The sequence below is a fragment of the Solenopsis invicta genome, chromosome 16, assembly GCF_016802725.1.
Source record: "Solenopsis invicta isolate M01_SB chromosome 16, UNIL_Sinv_3.0, whole genome shotgun sequence".
In the NCBI taxonomy this organism is placed as follows: Eukaryota; Metazoa; Arthropoda; class Insecta; order Hymenoptera; family Formicidae; genus Solenopsis; species Solenopsis invicta.
Genome location: NC_052679.1, coordinates 4,376,863 through 4,397,734, shown reverse-complemented (window position 1 = coordinate 4,397,734; position 20,872 = coordinate 4,376,863). Strand labels below are relative to the sequence as shown.

Here is a 20,872-nt window from a genome sequence, read left to right as displayed (position 1 = left end):
AGTAACTGAAGCTAACAGCCTCATTCGGGATCATCAAGTTGCTTTTATGTCTCCGAAGAAAAGTTCAAATATTCTCTTCCTCACAATAATTGATTACAAAGTCAGTTTTGATATCATGTAATAAGATCTATTAATGTCTCTATATCATTTAAGGTAAGATTGACTTTGAAGTGAATCGACTTTATTTGTATCTCAAATATTAGTCGTACATTTCGCTCTATATCTAGCTCATATGCTCCGTGCACACATTATTATATCTTGACCCTTATGAGGTACTCGTGCAGCCGTACGTGGAGATATCGAAGAAGTCAGTGTCCAGCTGCTTCGTGCGACGTCGCATGCAATCGATATCGCGCTCCTTATCCGCGTGTGCGAGCTTATGTCAGTCCAGCGAAGATGACGATTAGCGTCAGCGACAACAACGTTACACCGTTCGACGATCACGTATCACCACGCGCGTTTGCATTGCGATAAGACTGCGCGATCATGCGAAACGACTCGATAACACGTTCGACTACCGGGAACAAATGGCGGTTTGTTGCAGCCAAGGTCCGATGGCAGTCGACACCCTGCTTGTGCGGTTAGATAACGTTGGGGACAATCGGTCTCAGAAAACCTCGATGTTTGCACAGAGAGCATCTTATCGTAAAGTAAAATAAATAAAGGTGACGTGATATCCATTGGAATAAACTCGACTCGTGATCGCGTCGTCGTGGACAAACGATCCGATCGAATGCGATTGCACGAGTTCTTGCGCTGCCAGATGCGTCGTTAAATATAAATTCACAGGCATTCTACAGAAATTTAATTTAATAACAATATAACGAGGAGCGTCGAAATATTTTTGCGTTCCGTAATTTTACGAAGCGTCTTCGGATTTTAATAGTAGCGCGTATTATTATAATAGAGCGCCGGACACGCGTGCATCCTCGTTGCATTTCTCGCACACAAAGTTCAATTCTATTATCTAAACTGATTTTAATCTCTGCGCCGAAATTTATGTCGTTCTGCAATCTGTATATTCGCCTTTCATCATACTCGCTTTTGCTAAACGCGTCGACGTTCTCGTATATATACCGCGCACGCAAGGTATTCGGCATAAATTACAATACGCGAATCGTGGAGCGTTAACGACTGATTAATAACAACGACAATCGCGGCTCGGATAATAACCGCCAGTAATTCCGCGAATGCCTGCATCGGCGCGCCGCGCGCCGCTCCGCGCCGCGCCGATCGTATTGAATTGCGACGCGACTGCGGTGTATACGTACACTGTCTGGGGTGTATCTTTCATTCACAATGTTGAATTTGCAAAACATTCGCTGGGAGCGATGACGTAACTTTCGTAAAAATAATCGCGCGCCTCTGCCAGCCTAAAGCGACGACGATCAGCATCCGCGCGCTCCGCTCTTGTCGATCGAGAATTTTCGATCTCGAAGATGGACTTTAGATTGAACTCCAAAAGCAAAGGAGAAAATCAATCTTGAAGCATCCCTTAAACGATTTATCTCGCACGACCGTCCAAAGCGAGCCGGACGTACATTTTTCGTTCGCTGCCGTCGATACGCCGGACGTGTAAATTCAACGCCGGTCGTTCGCGATCGTTCGCTCGTTTACGGGCGAATAAAGTCGCGGGGTCGCGATACACGGCGCGAGCCGCGGCGATACGTAACGCGTTTTGCGCGCGGATACGTAACGTTTCCGCCTCTCATACATAGAGATACGGGTGATTTACATACATATCAGTTTCATTTCGTTCAAGCCGCCCCCCGCGCCCTTACGGCACGCGCGGTCTCCACGTGGGCGTGGATCGGAAAGGGAGAAAGGGGATGAGAGAAGGGTGTACGTGAGCACCGTCGCGCCGTGGACGTGCACGGTGGTGAGATCCCCTTTGTAAAACGACAGATGCCGGCTCTCTCCCGCGCACAATGTCTGTAAACGAAGGCAGAATGCGTTATTATTATTCTTTTTAATTCGATTTTATCTACGCGTCGAGATATGCCGTGTGCATATGCATAGTGCCACGTCGCGTGGAGCTCGGAAAGCTGAAAAAAATGAAGAGTGACGTGAAAGACCGGTTTTTTCCGCTCGAGGAGGAGAGCTGACGGGTTAGAAAAATAAACGAAACTGCGAAACTCGAAAAAGAATTCATAAATACAGAAAAATTCGAAAAGTCGCAGACAGAGCGCGGTTACCTTGTCCGCGTAAAAAGCTCCAACGACGGGAACTTGCTGTTATCACCGGAGGGAGAGAGAGAGAAACAATTATAATTGCACGGTAAAACAAAAAGACCCCGGCTTATTCAAATCTGTTAAAGGCCGTGGTCCACTTGATGACTACAAATGCTTCGAAACGTTTGATTGACCAATCCAAAACAGAGTTTTACTAATTGACCAATCAAAGAATGCTTCGAGGCGTTTATAGTGTCAAGTGGACCGTAGCCGAAAAATTGTATAATAATAAATGCCGTGCATAACTTGTGGGTAGGAAGATAAAAGATCAACGTCCCGTCGCGCGAACGAACGCCCCCGCAGTTCTCGAGTGTTGGAATCGCTCGCCGGGCGTAAAATAAATAACGCTCCGTCCGGAGGATCCATCCAAAAGTTCCGTCCGTTTGCCGTGTGCGGAGAGAGCAGCCAGTGTTCATTGTTGTTACGAGATCGAGAGAAAGTGTCGCGCGGGAATCCGGTTTCCGCCTTTATTCCCGCTTAATGGTTACATATCGAGAGGCAACAACGCACGCTTATAAATAAAGAAACATTCAATGGCTCTAGGAGAAGAGGGAAACTTGCTGGGGAAGTCGAAAATGATTTCTTTATGAGGAACGATACAAAGAACTATGGCTGTGCGGCCCAACGAAGAGCGTGTGCCGAGAAATTATTATTTTCCACAATGTAATGTTATAAATTGGATTTAATTAATTTAAATTTATAATACATTTAAAACGATTAAGAGAAAATTAATGTCATGAAAAAGTTAAATAAAAAATGCTGAGCTAATAGATCAATGGCGAATGCGTCGATCGCGCGTCACGCAGTTTGTCGAGACGACTTGATTGCAAATCTCATATTTATACGTGTATGTGTAAGGAGCGGCTGAATAAATTTTAGCGCGAGTTCCAAATTTTTTCGCGGCTAATCTCTCCCGCCTCCGAAATTCTGGGCGCGGCTCGCTACTCGATCCCTTGAAATAACGTCGACGAAGTAGCCGGCTGAAACAGCCTGAAATCCTATTAGCGGACACAATGGGAATCGGGACGATGACGGTACTCGCACGACGAATCTTTCCGGTCAACGAGATCCTGGGTGAGAGTGTGATTGATTCCTTAATAATCGCATTGCAGGATTTCGACCCCGCCCGTCGCACGAGAGGGGCGGCTCGATAATGCAAATTTCGCAGACGCGAGTGGTAGACCCGGTAATTATGTATAGGGCTGTCGAGGGCTGGCGGGCGAGACACAGAAAGAGAAACAAAGAGAGGAGAGTGACAAGGGCGGGATAGGCCGTGAGAGGAAAAGAGAAAGCGAAGAGGTAGGAAGCAACACCACGACACGGGGTACAACATAGGGGTGTCACTCGCAGCTGTTTCAACCCCACGCAACGCGAACGAACTGCCACACCCCGCGAAACGAATCAAGGAGCAACAACAGTCACTCGGTCATTAAGGGGCGTAGATCGTTGTTTGATTACGGAGGCTGAGCCTGACCTTTGTTTCTCTCTCTCTCTTTTTTCTCGCGCGCGGGGACGCAACCTCTCTCTGTGATCCAATCATTTTTTATACTGCTAATGGTAACATTTACTAGCGACATTTAGTGTCGTAAAAGTACGATTTTACGATATATCGCGTGATTTAAGTACATTTAAGCACGTATAAATTATTCACTAGTTTTACGACACGGCAGCAGCCTCACATCATTCCAAGAGTACGTTGCGTAAATTTGCTTGAAGTGTTTGAAGAGAAATAAAAGATGCTCCCAGGACGCACGTAATTTACGGAATTTGTATTTCTCGAAATTTTACAAAATTATTTAACGCTTCGCGCACCTTCGCCCATCTACCTACGTTCCCTCGATCTTTGCCTTATAGAGATTATTGTTCTTACCGAAGAGGCCGAGAAGAGGTCGAGAGATTGGTGTCGCAGTGTCGGACCCTCGGTGGTCCCCTCGAATAACCGCGCGTTACGCAAACAAGACGGGAGTCGAGTGAGAGACACGCAGATACTCGACTCGCAACATGAGGAAATCTCGGTCGAAGCTCGCCTGTCGGTTCCAAGGCGACTCGTGCGGGAGTTTGGCCGTGACGGCTCGAGAGCGAGCTGGTAGCAGTAGGGGTAAAATGCGTTAGAGCGGATAAGGATCCATGTAATAATCCTAGACCGACGTGTTTATACACGGGGCTGATTACATCTGCGAAGAACGGCTTTTTATGTAAAGCGTGCGAATCACTAAATTTCACGTTGAATATCACAAAACAAAATGCAATAACAGTTCCAGCAGAAATAAAATCTAAATAGAAATTTCATTTGTTATGATTATGTAAATGTATGATTAACCGAAAGTTCAGCTTTTAACGATTACAAGTTACATTCGTAATATAAAAGTCATAAAAATCATATAAAATATAAAAAATGATTTCTAGCATAAAACATGGAAATTGTTTCACTATTCATAAAAAATAAATTGGTTGCATTTAGAATTGAATTTAATGTTATGAGAACGTATAGTTCTCCCGAGTTGCCCGCGTTATCCGAGATAAAGGTAGAAAGGTGTTCGTAACTAGTGGTTTATTGGCGAGGCGGAAGTGCGGGTTAACGAGCGCGAGCAATTATTTGCATTATCCCGTAATGCGCGTTATTATAAACGTAATAGTCGTGTCATTTGTACTGAGTTAATTAAGCGCTCTCTTTCTCGCTCTCTCGCGCGTTTACATGTAGCTCGTTACAACGAGCGATAAATATGTAATAATCGTTAGTCGCTTTCCATCGTTGTTTTCTCGAAAATCCGAGTCATTCTGGCGTCGACCCAGGCTGCGGAGTATCGTTCGATGATCCCGTTCGCGTAATTATCGCGAAAGCGCCGATCTGTTCGCCGCTCGCCTTTCTTCGCGCGAAGCCTCCGTAATACGCGAGTGTAAGTGCAGAATTCTGTCCGATGCCAAGACCAAGCCGCGAACGTTGGCATCGTCGCCATTTGCGATGCGCGATAAATCGTGGACGATATTAACGGCCGGAATCGAGTCGATGCATAAATTCGGTGGTTGTAGTGATATACTGAAATAACGTATCTTCTTGGGTGATTCATTTTATTCCGGCACTCCGATCTAGATTTACAGATGTTGTTCACGCATTTCATATGCAAAGGCTATTCCAAAATTACCGCGAGACGAGATCATCAACATAGGAAAATTATTAAAATATCTTTAAATATCCTTTAATCCTTTAATTTATAATCATGAAGATAAAAATTATTAAATTATTATAAGAATTAGTATCCATTTTTTTTTTAATATATAATCACGATTCTGCTCACGATGTACGTGCGTACAGTGTTTGTTTCGTTCAGAGAATGAAAAATTTTCCGAATATTCCGGATTTAAAAAAATTTGAACATCAAAAATTTGGCATCGGGAGTTTCGCGTCGCTCGATTTATTTGAAACATTCACGTGTAACACAATCTAGCACATTCGAGCCGGAATCGCGAATGCACCGGTGTATTTCGCATCGCCGTCGTCGGTCGCAGTTGGAACGTCTCCAGAGCGTCCATGGGGCGACTCGTAAACGCCCGAACTTGCTGAACGGTAGCTCGCCCGAGTGTATTTCTGCGAACGAGTAGAGCGCCTCCGTCTAGCCCCCGGGATATAAATTAGATCGACTTGTCACCGGTCGCTGACACTAAATAATACTTAGCGACTGGATTAACGCGCGGTCTTTAACCGCGAGAGGCCGGCCCTTCGCGTTCGCGGTTTCCGACCGCCGGCACGGGGTCCGACCTCCTATTTCACGGGTTGCATGAACTCGTCCGGAGACGATTTACGCGACGGGCGTGGACCAGTCCGCCGCGGAGGCTGTGTCGAAAGAAAACAGACGGAAGAAAAATAAACTCCGGTGATTTGCGGATGATAAACGCGTGGCGGATTAAAGACGCTGCCTCCCACGCACGCACCCACCCAACCGTGAGTGTCTACATGTGTATGTGTCATCAAATATACAAAATAATCGTGACGAGAAAATAAACGTGTCGCCTCTCCGTTGTGGTATCCGAGACGATGAGAGATCGCGCTTTATGGACATGGACATTCTCGCGATTATCATTTATAAATCCGCTGATGCGGATTAACGTCAATGCATTCGCCAGCGAACAAATTGTATTATTGTGCTTCCTACTTTCGTTCTTTTTTTTGTTGAAATTATTACGTGGGATCGGGAAATGCCTGTCTGAATATATAAAGATATATAAGTGCGTGGAAAAAATTTATGAAAGATAAATAAGCTCCATGATTAATGTAGGATAGATTAATAACGCTGTCATTTCTTCAGCATTTTATGTGTGTACGTACTACATGTATTAACGCGTGTTAAGTTTATAAAATAATTTTTGTGAAAAAAATAAATTCGGTTCTAAAATTGACAAGAGTCCGTAGGGGATTCTTTATGTGCGATCTTACTTGATTTATCTCTTCACGAATTAGTGCTTGGTCATCGGAATAGCATGGAAAAACATCATAAAATACATTTAAGCATATATAAATCCGTGCGTTTATAGTAACTGGAGAAGAGTAGATTATCCGTTTCTAATATTAGATCTTTCGATTTTGGATGAGCGCTAACAAAAATGCGGACGGAAAGTACCGCAAGAAGTTGGACACGCGGCGGTATCTCGGAAAATCCGATTGCCACGTAAAAAAGCTTGTAAACAGGACCGTTCGGGAAGACTTATTATTTCCTGCCTGTCGTACGAACACTCCGATTACGACACCGTTCATTTCGGAACGCGGGGCGACGCGCGCGCATTTATTTTCAACCGTCCGCAACGACGGGCGCACGTCCGAGTATCGATTATGGGTGGCGTTAATGAGGCATCGGCACGTCAATATTCTTTCACGCTTATCTGCCCGACGATAAACGAAAACACGATGCCGGTCGTGCGCGCAATAACGCGAGCACGCTCCGATCTTTAACGGCGATGTAGAATTTTGTCGACCATACTATAATTTGCTTAACATAGACGACCAAAAAGCCTCACAGTACGCGTTTGCTCAATAAATTGAAAATTCCACGCTCTTGTTTGCTTGGGCAAGTTTTATGTAAAGTTATCGTCGAGCTGCGGAATCTTATTATTCAAGTTCGCTTTTTACAAGAATTTATGGCGAGAGTGCTCGAGTGTTCCTCTTGAAGAAACATTGCCTTTACCGGATTATTAGACAATATAATTGATCATTTATTTCCATCATTATTTCGTGAATTATTATTTAATTAAAAAGTGAATAAGTAATAAGTAATGGGTTTACTACTACGTCGATTGGTTTAGAAGATAATGCGACAAGTAAAGCAAAATGAACGCAACAAGATCGTCTTGTTACGTAAAAGGAATTTTCGCTAAATTCAATCGGAGGAAAAAGCTATTAGGGCAATAAAAATCTGATACCGAAGTTAATTAATTCTACAATCAACGATGCCTGTGAAATTTAATGAGATGAAAATTCTTAATGTTTGATTTACAATACGATGGAATTTCATTATAACAACGTCGATAGAATAAAACTTGCGTAACGTAAAATTTCAATCAATTTCTTGTAACGATATTAAAATATCAGAAAATTCGTTGATCTCTATATTCAAGTCAGTTTTTTTCGTATTTAGAAATAACTCTTTTATTAACAAATATTTGCGTATTTCTCTCAACTAGTTTTTAATTAATCGATGAGACTGATGATAACGCATTTAGGCAACTTCGCAGAGACAAACCTATCCACAGATCATTTTCTCGTTTCGATCGTCTTTCCGTCGAATTCGAATCGAAAATAAAGTGATTTGTCGCCGTAATCGGCGTTCGCTCGCCGCCGCGAGCGAGCGATCATCGATCTCCGGTCGGAGCAAAAGAGTCCTTAATCAGAGGATCCCTACCATTTTGTATCAGTCAAAGTTACGGGGGCTTCCTTAGCGGGCGCGGCTGTCATTATGCAATACGATCAGAGCGCGAAGTGAAGCGCGACGTAGATCGACCGACTCCAGAAGTTGGAACATAATTCAGAACTTTGTCGCTGATCCCGCTCGTTAAGAAGAAGCGCTTTTTAGGACACCGCCACCGCTCAATAACTTTTCTTCTTTCGCTCAGGTCGGAATGCGATGTCGCGGAAAATATATACCGCAGTGAACCCAAAACATCGTGATAAAGTTGAAATGATCTTACGCTTGGCACAGTTATAATTTTCTGGAAGTATAATATCAATCTCGATCTCCCCCGGATCAGCGTCTTTAGATTAATGAATCCTAAAATAGAAGTTTCTAAAATATTAATTCCTCTATGAAACTCGTCGTAACGATACATACGTGATACCTGATGCCGCATTTTTCTTCCTTATCTTTGTAAAAATATATTATTATAAATAAAATATCTCAACCTTCGAATCATTCAATAGTGAAAGCAATTTATCTTCATGATGTCGCAATAAATAGCTTTTATTTGTATTTATACATATATTGAATATTTTTTGTTTAAACAAATATATATATATATATACAATTATACATTATACATGTTAATATGTAATTATACAGTTATATTTGCATAAACAAAATATCGTTCATTATACAAATACAAATAAAAGCTACACTGAAGACTAAATTACTACATTTTAATAATTATTTATTCAAATAGTACTAATGAAATTTTTACTAAATGGAAGTATATATTTATTTAGTACAAGAACCACTAATTTAATTTAAGATTTATTTTTTCTTGTAGAGTAAATATTTATATACCATAGGTAAATATTTTATTAGTACCATTCGAATAAATATTTATTAAAATTTAGAAATGTTTTCTCTCAGTGTATTCTCTGCAACACCTTGAAGACAAATTGATTTCACTCCTAAACGACTCAAAGGTTCAGATATTTAATTTATTGTGTAATAAACAGAGCTACAGTAAAATGATAAAATGAAAGAATAAAATATCACTTTGGACCGGCAGTGTTGAGTAAGATGCAAGTCTAAGCGGCTTTAGCGAGGAAAATGTACAAACATACGTGTGTACTCGAACGAATTATATGGATGGACGCTCGCGCGCAACGTGGTTCGGCCCGAGTAATTCCCGTTTGCCTAATGGAGATAAGCCGGAACGTACGATGCGGTTTTCTCAGGTGGCGTAATGAGCGAGAACACGAGGTCTTTAATATCGCGGTCGACTTGCCCCCGCGGACGCAGGTGCGGCGAAATTGCCTCGTCGTAGAATCTGAACCTCCGTACGAGGCCCCCAGTTCGTGGCACTGCTTTACGAACCGCGTGAAACCGAGCCTTACGAGGTACTATGCGCTACCGGCGCCGTGGTGTCCCCCGAGGGACAGTCGAGTGCCTTCCTACGAGCTGCTGCGGGGTTATCGTCGTTGAAATAATTAATCGGGCCTGCGTATGAGATCGATAGTCTTCGCCTGCATTGCGCTCAGTTCCGTCCTTACCTTGGGCTAGTTTCGCAAAATATTTACAGAATTACATCGCAAAACGTCGTCGCGTGTCGGTGCTCATTAATCGGAATAAGATTCGTTTCACTATGTATCGGGGGTTTTCACTTTAAGTATTTATAAACGGAAGACCGAGGGAATTAAACGAGCTTGATTGTATTTTGCCTCTTATAAGATTACACTCCTGCGAATAATACAGCGTAAAGAAAGGGAGATTTACTTCCGCACGAAGCGAGCTCTAAGCATCTCTTTACCGTGCTGACACCGCGCTCGGGTCTGTACACGTACGAAATTAATTTGGATCGTTATTTGCGTCAATAGCGTGCAGCGCTCGAACCGCGACTTAGACGCGCCTCGTTATGCGTTGCAGCATTAATTACTCTCCGCCTCACCTAGGAGCCTCAATCACCTCTGTCTCGCGTAAGCGCGTCAACACACACGCGAATACAAACCACCTAGGGAAGCTTTCACGCTGCTGAAAATACCTTCCAGCGGAAGTTTGCCGAGATGAATTTTGCGCGCGAAAATTTCTGCATCGCCGCTACTCATGCAGGAACGCGCGAAAGCCATTTCCATTTTCGAATTCCATTTTTCGCGCGAATGCTGAAAACCACGTACAATCTAGGGAGACGGAAGAGAGAAAGAGAGAGAGAAAGATAGCGAAAAACTCACCGTGCGAATCTGGAGGGAAGCCCCGTTCGTCACGTGCACCCTGCCGGCATTCTCCGTCCCTCCTTCCGCTCGCGACGTTTTCCTCGCTGGTTCGCCTTGCCGGTGTCCCGACGACTTTCGACTTTGATGGACCTTAGACTGCGAAAAATCGCATCTTCAGCTTCCAAACGACGGCAGTGAGGATTAGTAAAAAGATCGTCCGACGAGAATCACCGTGGAACGCGAATCAATCTTGGAAAAAAAAAGAACCTGTTCGTGAAACCTATCTGATTTACGATGTCTCTCGGCAAACTAGTTCAACGCGACCACAGACGCAGCTTGAGGAACTATTCTTACGGTACGTTTCTATTTTTGACGAGCTCTCTCCTTTTCACGCGATTCATGTATATTGCTATAAAAGTCGACTTCAGGAGCGACTGACCTCTTTTCACCGGAAGCGGTCACGTGGAAAAGCGTTCCCGAGGATCGCTCGAGTTCGCCGAAGGCAACGACACGTTTATCGATCCTCGAGAGGTCGTTAATCGTACATCGTTAACGCGTTATCTCAATTTTCAAACTTTTCGCCGAGCTGACGCTTCCATTCGCTCAAATTATCGCTCTCTTATTAGCTTTCATTCGCTCAAATTATCTTTCTTTTTTTTCGGCCTGTTCCGGCCTGTTTAGCCCCGCACACACCCGTTGATTGCGCTCACTTACAATCGATCTTATTGTCTCGATCGGCGAATCGAGGCGCACCGCGAGGCGGCCGATGATCGATAAGGCGCTAACGCGCTAATTGGCAGACAGCGGCCACCACGTTCTAACGATCGAGTTAATTATATTTAATTGGCGGGCCATTAATTGTGTCCTTAATTATGGGCTTCGAGGTATCTCGTACGCAGCTCCGGTAACGATCGGGACGACTCGACGGTGCACGATGGAATAAGGACCACCACGTCGACGACTTAAGCGAAGAATGACGAAGACTACTGGTCGAGGACCACCGTGCTTCGCGACGAGGGACGAGGTACGACAAAGCCGCGTTCGAGGTTCAGGATATTAAACGATCCACAACGCTCCGGATTAATTCTGCAGGGTCCTCGCGCTTTCTCGAGGTCGCAGCGGCAATCGAGAGGACTCGACGTCGAGCTCGCCCGTGATTTTCCCGGATGAAAAGGGCTCAGTTTGTCTCGAGAACGGTCCCTTACGAGGCTTCTTACGCGCCTCGATGCCCTCTCCCGAGAGGATCGTTCGCGGGGACGAGGGTCGTCGTCCACTTTTCTTCGCGAGAAGCGCCCTTTTTCCGGCACGATGGGCGTGCTTCAAGCCGTCGCCTCTCTACAGAAAGCTCTCTTATTACGGCGATCGATCGGTCACTCCCTTTCTCTCTGATCCAGAGACTCGTTTCGAAGGGCACACGAGGATTATGCGCCTCGAGAGCTGCTTCGCGCGAGAAATCATTGACGCGAGTAGCAGCGGTTGATCGCGACGAGTGTGCGATGACTGGCGTCGTTATCGTCGACGTCTTGAAAAATATTTTCGCACTATCGTATGAATTATGATAGACAATTAGAGGCACTCTTCGTAGCGAGATAGTTTCCGGCACACGATGCCGAACAGAACGACATAGGTACCTCTCGAAGCAGATCGCGCAGGAAAAATCTTAAAGCCTTAAAATACACTTCACGCCGCTCGCCATGTCGCTGAGGAAACGTCAAGCCCTCTTTCTCTCTCTCTCTCTTTACGGTGCCTTGTTACAGGAAACGTGAAGCTCTCGGATAGGAATTTGCAATGTCTTTCTGTGTAAAACGAAAGCGCTCGTATGACGAATTCTTCGTGGTGTATCTAGGCGAAATATTAAATTCTTCGCGGCGTCTGTGTTTCTGCGTTTTGGCTCTTGGGTTACGCGATCTAACCCAAGTTACATGTCAATCTTCACGTTTGCGTACACTTGTTCTCAATCGAGTCCCGCATACGGTAAATGTAAACGTGCCTCACTCGTCTTCATCGACACTGAGCCAACTTTAATAAACTTTAATGAACTGGAGTCCCGGAGATATCTCAGCGGATCGATTCCAAGCTCTCGTTACGTCTCTCGACGTTCCTCGCAGAATTCGCAGATTACCGATGAAATCTCAAAGAGCGACGAGATCCTCCAAAGTAGAGGCTCGTACAGCAGCCACACGAGCCCTCGCTCAACCATGGATGCGTGGCTCTCGGTAAACGTCCTTGCCGTTGTATAATTCTCGCGCGGATGTCGAATACGCGGTCCGAATGGCCGTCCGCTCGCGCGAGCACCCGACGGCGAACTCCGAGAGGAGGACCCGGCGCGGAGGAGGCACCTTCGCCGAGGTAGAGGAGAGGTCACCCCGCAGCGAAGCGGGCTCTCGGCGCGACTGAGAGGCTCGGAACCGCGGCAACGAGAGCCACCCCCGCCGCTGCGAGAGGGTAGCGGAGGCCCGGGGGTGTGTAGGTGCGCGAAAGAGGAGGAAGGCTAGAGGACGAGAGGGCGAGAGAGAGAAAGAGAGAGAGCGCGAGAGAGAGGACGAAGGAGCGCTGTGCGCGCAGCCGCGAGTTCGAAAGCCGGACCGACGGCATTAATTGTGCGCTCTTCTCTACTCGTCGTCAGGCGAGAACTCGCGCGAGAGATCGCGAACGCTTATTCGCGTCACTCGCGAATCACGATCGTCAACGAGGGGATTTCTATCGCATCAGGTTCTTCGGTTTGCAAAAGGGTCGCTCACCACTACCACCACCCGCCCCTCCCACAGCACGCGGCTTTCCATCAGACCAACCGCCCCAGTCACTTTTGCAGCAGGCCCCATCACCCTCCTATCCTGCCACCCTCTCTCTCTCTCCCCCCCCCCTCTTCTCGACCGCTGCGCGCCTACCCCTGAAATAATGGACGGATAATCTGTTCTGGCGCGGTCCCGCCGGGACTAAAAGGTTCCTCCGAATTCGTCGAGCAACCCCTGGCGCTCCGCTATCACCCCATCCCTTGACCTCTCGGTTTCGGTTGCTTTCTCAACTTTTTCACCCTCTCTCGTCCACCACTCGCTCGCTCGCCTGACGTTCCCTTTCTCAAATGCCGCCCTTCGTTCTCTTGGGATGCGCGAAATCGAACGCGGATGCTGACCTCAAAGTTACTCCACAAAGCTCACGAAGCGTTGCTCGGAACGATTGACGTTCTTTCAGAAAATAAAGTCTTATCTGCGCGTGGAAAACCTTCCAGTTTAGGATTAAAACAATACAATTTCGTTAAAAGCTTAGAATTCTTGCCACAGATACGAGAAAGTTGTTCCTAGGTTTATCTATGACAATGGAAACGGGATATTCACTGAGTGTGAAAGATATTTCCTCTTTCTATTTATTGTACATCGTTCATTGTATCATGACGCAAAATAAAGGAGACTATTTCAAATCTTTGACACATCTTTTTAAGAAATTGCAAGTCAACAGGTACTATTCACAATATATTTAGAAATCTCGAAAGAACAACTTTAAAATAATATCGAGTATACTCTCTAAATCTGAATCAGTGGATAATCACTGATTACCAGTGGCATACTTGGCGCTGACAAATCAGTGATCATTTTAATCTAAAAATCAATAAAAAGTTACTAATAATCGTTGAAAAGTTCTTAATCAATGTATTAATAAATGCACTCGTAAATACTAATAAACACGCAATAGTCATTAATAAATATACGAGACGATAAATTCATTGATTTTTCAGTTCAGATAATCACTAATTACCAGTGGTATTAATAATCAGAATTATTCACTGATAATCAGTGCTTATCCAGTGATTCAGATTTAGAGAGTAAGTAAATTTTTACATTTGGATCAATATTCGACCCATTTTTTATTTCGTCTATTTTTCACGGTTGTTTTTCGGTATATACGCAGATTAAAAAAAAATCTTTCTCGACTAGATAAACGGGGAATGGGACGGTTAGGGCGCGACTTTTTAGTACCGCGTTTGCATAGAAAGCACGTTTTACGGACATGGGAAACGGCGAGGTAGGTGTCCCAACGTTCCCGGGCCCCTATCGGTGGTTTTGGTGGCGAGGTGGCACGCAATTAGAAGTGTAGCAGCCGCGCCATAAACATAAAACGTGTGGCCCTTGTGTGGTACTACGCCCACGTCAAACATCTCTGGCTTTTACTCCCGACAGTAGTAACGACGACAACACACGTATGAAAGTCCGGTGCACAGACGCGGAACGAGCGTCCCTCGTCATGAATAAGGAAAATGTACGCTCGACCCTTTCACGTTTACGAAATCTGTAATTTACATCGACGCAAACGCGCGCACGTGGAAACGCCAACACGATCGAGTGTCACCGCCTCAAAAGTGTCAAATAAATTGGCATCGGAAGGAAGAACTCGAAATGAAATTAGCAAAAGTACCTACTTGGCGGAATATGTTATCGAAACGTTATAAATTATTGCGCGAGCGTAACAATGTGAAAGTAACGAGTCATATAGAACAAAATTTGTGCCAAATTAAAACCAATATATTTTAACGTAATCATTGTTTTATATAAAAATAACAATGTGTATATGTATATATAAAATCTTTAAAGAATTTGATAATCTTCATTTAAGCAATATTATATTATTATTTTAGTATTACAATAGTTATCTTAACAGCACAATAAGATTATTTCAAATAATAATAGTTATTATAAAATTCTAATTTTTGCTTTGAAGATATTGTATTTCCTACCAGATATTTCTACCTTTCAAATCGTGAAAATTATTATTGAACGATGAGACTATTATTTTTTTTTTTTTTTTTTTTTTATTAGGCTACATAAAATTTCTTTATATCATATATTCTTAAGCAAGTTATGCCAATTTAATGCTATGTAATGTCATTTCAATATTTACATTTCGAAAATAAAAATATAATCGAAACACAAGAATTTTTTCTTTCTTTGCATCTGATAGTACAGCGTGTGATTTAATTAACAAATTATGCTTTACGTCTTTCGTAGAAAATTCAGCGGTTTAAGAACAAAGCGTGACGCACGTTCTCGCTAACATTATTGACAAATAACGTTCGTGACAGACTAAAGTAAAGCATCGTCCCTCTTGAGAGACGCGAGAGAACGCGAAATTCGTGGTAACTTCCGTAAATGAGAGGATTGCGGAGGATGGCGAAACAGGCGAAAGTCGCTCGAGGGTATACAGCCTATTTCGTCAGCGGAAGCGTCGTCTTCGGGATCCTGTCTCGGGGGGTCGTAAGAGGGTGGAACTTACCCCGTCGTCCTCAACGATAGGACGTCTCAATCCGCCTCCCGAGACCCCACGCGGTAAAGACTCGTCAACTCGATCGGGACTTTAAAACAATTTTGATATCTCATCTCTGGCGCGCGCTCTCTCCGCGCGACTTCCTGAAATCGGCTCCCGAAGTACTTTTCAATCTCCCGTGGGAAACTGCATCAACGTCTGATTGCCGATTCAAGCGCGCACGCGAGGAGTTGCGACGAATGGTTACGACAGCGGATTTAATTCGATAGTTTACAATATAAGATGAATTGTTTTACACTAGCATTTTGATATACTGATTTTTTACGCAGAAACAAGTCAGGTGGTTGTTTTTTGATTGACTTTTTGTCATAAGTGCAAAATTGTAAAAAATAATTTGAAAAACTCAACTGTTTAAAGGAGAATATTCTCGTCTGTCCGATATAATTTATTTCCACTTTTGTGAAAAAAATTAAAATTTTTAATTTTCCAAGTTGATTTCTCATCCTTCGTAACCGTCTTAATTTTAATATTGCCATATTATAACTTTTGTGTAAAAATGTACTTTTTCTCACCCCTCGAAAAAATATGTAGTTATTGTATTGAAATTGTTTCCACTCATTTTCTCAATCGTTCATACATCCGAAAATTGCACTCGACGTTAATGCGTGCGATTTATGTTTGATATTAATCACATTCATTTGCAGGTAATAACATCGCGCAATGATGCGATATCGATGTAATCCATGTTTATATTAATTACGTTGCTTATTAATACTAAGCCGTTGAAATCCGATTTTCCCCTGTCCGAAAAACTGGGGAATAATTTGCGAAGATTCGATGCTTATCAAATACTGCAATATTCTCACAAATTACGCTATCTGGGAGAATTTATAGTTGATCGCGCACCCGATTACGGCAATTCTATCGCTTGATATAAACTCGGCTGCTAAGCAACTTGAAACAATGAACGCAACTGCGCCATAGCCTTTTGTCTAGGTAGAACTTTCACAATGTCGCATTTTCCTATTGAAGCCTCAGTTAAGGCTAAGTGACATAATTTTGCGCAATTGGCAAGAGGATTATCAGCGAAAGTCCGAATTCAGTTATCGGAAGTCCGCGCAGAAGGCTTTTCATCTTTCCCGGCGAAACTAATTGATGTTAAAAAAGAATCTCGCATACCTCCCGTGACATTTCGCGATGAAGCAACAAATCCACGTGCACCAAATGAAATATAGCGAAAAGTAGTAAAGACGATATTTTGTCGAATGAGAATTCTTTTTCAAGTAACGGCTCCCTTCGAGCAATCGCGAAATTCTCACGAATTACTCGCAGGAATTATATCTAGTTAGGAGGCGGATTGTGTTACTTAACTTCGCTCTTCGCGGCCCATGCGCAGCCCATGCCTCGCCTTATTGAAACCCTAGCTAAGACCGCGTGGAACATAATTTCGCGAAATTGGCGGAAGGATTATCCGCGGAAGCCGCTGTAACTAAGCGTCTGTACGGAAACTTTTCTCCACGCCGATTGAGGCGGAACGACGAAGAGAGAAAGAACGAGAGAGAGAGAGAGAGAGAGAGAGAGAGAGAGAGAAAGAGAGAGAGAGAGAGAGAGAGAGAGAAAGGGAGGGTAGAACAAGAGCGCGGAGAAAGGGGATAAAATCTGGAAGAGCGCTGTATCGATTTCCCCGCGGCAACCCTTTGCGTTTTACCTCTTCGTCTCAATCTCACCCTTCTCTTTCTCTCTCTCTCTCTTCTTTTTCCCTTTCTCTTTATCTCTCTCGGTTGCTCTCGCGACCAAATAAATTAGTTGTCACGAAAGAGCAAAAGCCGGCCAGCTGGCTGGCAGACGGACGATAAAATTACCCGAACGAGCTTAGAGCCGGGGACAAAGTTGAGCCACGCCAAGAGCATTTGCGGAAAGGGTTTGAAGGCGACTGAGATCGCTATTCGTACCTAATTCGCTTCGCGGAAAATAGAAGGTGGACGTTAACCCGGAGGGCGACCGAAAGTGCGGGCGATACGATTGTCACGATCGCCCATTCTCCTAACTCGATCCATGAGCATCCGAGAGAGATAAGGAAAGAGAGAGAGAGAGAGAAAGAAAGAAAGAGACCGCGTAAACTGCCGCAATACTACATATCTAACGTGCTCCTGTGATCTTCCGGAATTCTCGACCAAACGCGAAACCGTAACATTATTCGCTGACGAAACCGTCCTCTCGTGTTCTCTGCGCCATCTAACATTTTAATAAAAGATTCACATCTCGAAACGATGCATATGCGCATTCATGAGATTTTCGATGCCTGCATTTTATACCACTCGGACCTCGAGAATACGTCGATTTTATGAGTTTCAGAATTGTCAGATTGCGAAATTGTTCAACTCAAGGATTCGCGAGACTCTAAAAGACTCATTGGACTCTGCAATTTCAGGAATATTTAGATTTCACATTTGGATTTCAAATTTTCAATCTTGACATTTGGGCTCTCTCAAACTTTTTCAATGTTTGTATGTTAAAGGATCAATTGAATATCAGAGATTTACATATCGATGGTTAAAGATTTCAATCTCAGATCCTTAATAAAACTTTAAACTTTATACTTTTCTTAAATATAACGTTCCATGTATTATGAACGTTTCATCTATTTTTAATAATATATATCTCTTTTTTAAAAGAAAGATTACGATACCTATTATTCGTTTTTATTTTTTTTATGTACATGAGATTCTAATAAAAAAATATATATGTGTATCCTTTTCTCGCATTACCCGAGTTGATATCAAACCCGATCCGTATCCGCAGCATCACAATGCTTTTACCTTACTACAGCAATGCTCACACTTGCAACATCTTCGGTTTGACACATTTGCTATGCATTATACACACACATATATATACGTACATACACACAGCCAGATCTAATATATACATACACACGTGATGCCGCAACGGCATAAACGATGTCGCATCGAATCAGATAAACGTCCAAAGGAGCGCGGTAGTTTCTCGTTACAGAAGATGTTGTCGCACAGCACCCCGTACTGCGTCGTCGTTGTCGTCGTCGTCTTTCTCATCATCATCTGCGTCCGGCGAAACAGCAGCCAAGATGATTTTCGTGATACAACGATAACGTACATCTTGTAACGCGTTCTCGCGAGCGAGCGAGCGAGCGAGCCATCGAAAAAGGAGCAGCAAAACCGGGGACACGCCCATCGGGCACCACGGCGAAAATAGCGAAATAACTGATATAGCCTGCGGGAACAAACCATCCCTCGAGTGTCGTGAGGGTGGTTGCACGCTCCGCGTTTCCCCGACAGAAACGAAAGAGCAACCCCTTGGCAGTCGCTGCGCTCTTATTTCCCCGTGCATTTTCGGACGTGTCGCGATTCTCTGCACACGACAGTATCTCGTTGTTCATCGGCAGATCCCACGTTCGATATCTCGCCATCCGAAGCAAGCTTTCGCAAACAGACGAGAGAAAGAGAGAAAAACAGAGTTTTTATCTTCCCGATCATGTCAAATTACATCGAGTGCACGTATTCTCGTACATGATATGTTCTGACACTTTGAACAGAAATGGGAACAACTGACATCAACCTAGAACCAAAGAGTAGAAAAGACTACTGTACCGATCAAGCTTATCGCGAATCCCGTTACGTCTCATTGAAAGTTATATAAATTCGCGCTAATTTCCGAATCAGCTCTACGCTGATGCGGCCATTTCTCTTGAGGAAACTCGAAAGACGCATCTTCGCATATGCATCTGCCGGATATACATACGTACCAAGTAAGCCGATTATACCTTTCTTCGGATCTCTCGTATACCTGTAATGCGGCAGAGGCGAAATCGGCATAGCGGAGACATTAATATCCATTATATTTCCAGCGATCCTCGCTCAACTTTGAGTCCTGCCATTTCCCCCTCCCCCTCCCCCTCGAACCCCTCCCACCATCTTCTTCCGTCCGTTCTCGAAGCAACGGTATATATCCGCGGACCGTTTCGTGATTTATGGAGAAAGTTTAGCCTCGCGATTATCCGACGAGGCTACCGGCACCGCGACAGTTGGCGGACTCGTCCTTCGGTCCTCCACATCCTGCCGCGGCTTCCTATTCCCTGCCTCTCTCGTCTCCGCCTCTCCTGCGCCCCGAGACCTTCCCGATTTCCGCTATCTCTCTTTCCGTCATTCGCTCGGATTAGTCGAATCGCCATTTTCGCCGGTAGATAGGTGCGCGCGATTACCATTTCGAAATCATGATTCTGCGAGAGGGCAAATCTTCCGTGCCGTTTCGTTCGACGCGAACAGAAACGACCTGCCGCACTCGTAATTAAATTAGCTGACGCGTTCGAATTAATCCTCGCGCACTCGGTTGGATTAGAGCAGAAATATTCGAAGACGATTGCGGGACTAACGAAGATATAAATTCGAGTCTTACAATCAAATCTACGAAAACTCGCTCGCGCCGATTAATCCCGCGCAGCCAGACTCTTTCCTCTCCTCGGAATACTTTTTTTTATTTAACGTCGGATACCCAGTGCTCTCCATTATTCCACAGATCTTCATAAAAAAAAAGTTACGGAAATAATAAATAAAACAGGGACGTACAATCCCCTTGAAATAAATTTTACTCGCAATTAATCAGAAAACGTATCATTTAAAGTGGCTTTTTATCCTATTGTCCGTCATAAATATGAATCTTCTTGATTTCTAATCCTGTCGGGCTCGAGCTCTATTTTCAACTTTATTCCGCAGGCGTTGAAATAAATGATCATCGCTGTTTTTACACTGTCGTGCAGAGTGTACAAACAAGCCTGCGAGCGAGCGTACTCCGCCAGTCGAAATCACTCGAGCCAGTTAAAGAGAAGCGGGCGCGCAATCGTGCTCGCGCACAACGCGAGTATAATGTCTTTCAGACTGGATAATGCGATGTCGGGCGGTTCTCTCTTCGTGTTCTTGCTCTCCTAGCGCGCGTCTCTTCGAGCGCCCGAAAAACTATTCCCTCTCGCCCTCCCCCTTTTCTCTCCCGCGTTTCCCTTTGCATTTCCGCCTACCCCTTTTCCCGCGTCTTCGTCTTCCCTTTTCCTCAATCTCCCTCCTTCCCTGGTGTCGCTCGCTCATTCCAAACAGATGTCGCGTTACGACTCTCGGCGCGAGCTGGAAGCAACTACTACCGCCTACGATATTCCCCGTTGCGCGACGGCGTCTGCGTTCGCCAGATGTCATGTAAAAAGTTTTCGCTCGGCGCTAAAGACGCTTTGCATGTGCCATGTTTCCGCGTGTACCTA

At 44.3% G+C, this 20,872-nt stretch overlaps 1 protein-coding gene across 4 annotated transcripts in view; it reads right to left on the bottom strand.

Annotated features, from left to right (window-relative positions):
• The window catches only part of LOC105203258 (WAS/WASL-interacting protein family member 1), a 357,301-nt gene extending 344,587 nt beyond the window's left edge, over positions 1 to 12,714 (bottom strand). For 3 of the 4 annotated variants that reach the window (XM_039458358.1, XM_039458359.1, XM_039458357.1), the window contains exon 1: positions 10,351 to 12,714. The gene's annotated coding sequence lies outside the window, so the exon portion shown is untranslated. The remainder of the gene's footprint in view (positions 1 to 10,350) is intronic. The other variant, XM_026133004.2, reaches the window with a different exon arrangement.
• Between the last annotated feature and the right edge of the window lie 8,158 nt (positions 12,715 to 20,872).